The sequence below is a fragment of the Eimeria acervulina genome, genomic scaffold, assembly GCF_000499425.1.
Source record: "Eimeria acervulina Houghton genomic scaffold, Eah_scaff2139, whole genome shotgun sequence".
In the NCBI taxonomy this organism is placed as follows: domain Eukaryota; phylum Apicomplexa; class Conoidasida; order Eucoccidiorida; family Eimeriidae; genus Eimeria; species Eimeria acervulina.
Genome location: NW_013550030.1, coordinates 1,878 through 3,989, shown reverse-complemented (window position 1 = coordinate 3,989; position 2,112 = coordinate 1,878).

Genomic DNA, 2,112 nt, shown 5'->3' with positions numbered 1-2,112 from the left:
CAAGCGTCACCAGTGAAACAATGCACACCACAGCCCCAACTAGAAACTTGCTGCGACGTGGTCCTCGCTGAAGTACCTTGCGTCCACGGCTAACTATAATCTGGCGTGGGTGAGGTGGCTGAAGAGAGGCAATGCTTTGGAATGCAGCGTTTGGGTCGTGCGTATATAAAATTGCTAGCGATTGTTGCAGATCCGCATCTGCTGGAAGGTGTATTTGCGTCATTGTGGACGGGAGCTGCTCGCCAGTCCGCAGCAAAAAGAATCAGGGGGCGGCGCCCTAGAGTTGCTGTTCGGGAAGTTAAGTAAACGCATTTAAATTGCTGCTACCCTCCCTTCATTTTCATGATGCGCTACCCACCCTAGTTTCCCTGATCATGCGTGGTCTGTAGCCGGCATGCAGGACTTTGCGACAAAAAACCCCGAGGGGCGGAGCTATTCTGCCTGGGTGTATTGGCAAGCACCTCGAATTCTTGTACGCGATAAATTGATGCCAAGGATAGGCAGTGAGTGATTGTTACGAGGTATTCTGTGCAACGAAAAATAAAACACTGACTGACGAAGTCAATCTCAGTCAGCTCCCGCTCCCGACGCTGATGGGCCAACGCCTGCATTCCAGAGTATCCACCTACTCCCCTTGTACTAAAAACTGGTCCTCCTGCTTTGAAGCTCAGCTCAAGGCGTTTGCTAAACAGATATGTCTTCGAAATCAATTACAGGAGCCATATCGCTTGAGACAGTCCACTGGTTTCCACCCCTGCATCGACTTCTGACTATCCAGAGACCAGGAACAGCATCTGTGTGGAATCGAGGACGAACACCCAACCACCGGCCATAGCCGTGAAGCAAATTTAAAGGGGAAGCAGCTGGATTTTAACATTTTGCGTGAAACCAGGTGGGGTAGCAAAATTGTCGGGTAGGCTTTAGCCCTGCAGACTGTCCACTCAGTTGCGGTTCGCCACACCGTAGTCCTACAGACTCCTCTTTAGTGCACGAAGTGCTACGGCAGGGCGTTTATCATTAAAAGGGTATTTGAGATGGGACATCCTGGCACTTTGGATGACAAGATTGACCTGAAGAATGCTTCTGAAGAACTTCACCACGAACCAACGATTCGCACGACTGCGAGGAGCACAATTCTGTTCATTGTAAGTACAAGCGTACACAGATGAAAATGCACATTGACAGGACACCCTTTTTAATGAAGTTGTAGCGTATGCGCACTGAGACGCGCTCGCTGCTATGCAAAGGGGAGCGGCAGGCGTGGTGAGTGTCGTCGGCCCCAGCCGAGGAGTGACCTGCAGCAGAGTCGAAATACGTCCTATGGGAATTCCCAGAAACAGCTTTCCTACCCTCTTGTATACAGGAGGAATTTGAGAAATGGCACACAGGCTTGGCACTGGTAGTGACAGGAGGTGTCCTGCTGTGAGTTGCAGCACATCTTGCTCGAACTCCTCTTGCAGGAGAGCCTCACATGCAGGCATAGCAAAGCCCCCTTTACATGCACGCATCCACACCGAAGATAAGTATCGAACGCCTGCGTGGCCCTCAGTAGATAGTCTGCACCCAAGTCGAAATGCATATGCCCTGTTCAGTAATGGTCCATGTCCAGCTACCCGTGGCTTATAGTGCGCCTCGTCTCCATGCGCCCCGCAAAGCAGGCGCACCCTAGGCCTTTACAGAGGAAACGTTAAACATGCGCAGGGCCAGAAACCTACCACATGCAGATATCCACAGCAGCATTCGTCTGGGAGGCCAGACTGGGAATTTCTTTAAAACGCACAAAAGGATTGACAACCCTTTACCTTGAAGAGCTCATGTTAGCACTTCTTAGGCAGAAGCTCCACGAAGGCCGTAGAAAGACGACTGACCACCTTTACTCCTCCCATCCCATTCCAGCGCTTCTCCATGGAGGACAGGATTCTTCAGAAGACCCTCAATGCAGATATAGACGATGAATATTAGCTACTGCATTGTTATTAGCAAGAGAGCTCAGTTGCAGCTTCACCATCTGTTAGACAGACTTCCACCCATTGTTGCTTTTTCATGCAGAGCGATTGTATCTGCCTGCAAGAAGTGGTTAGCATGGAAACAGTGCCAGCGTGGGACAGGGAA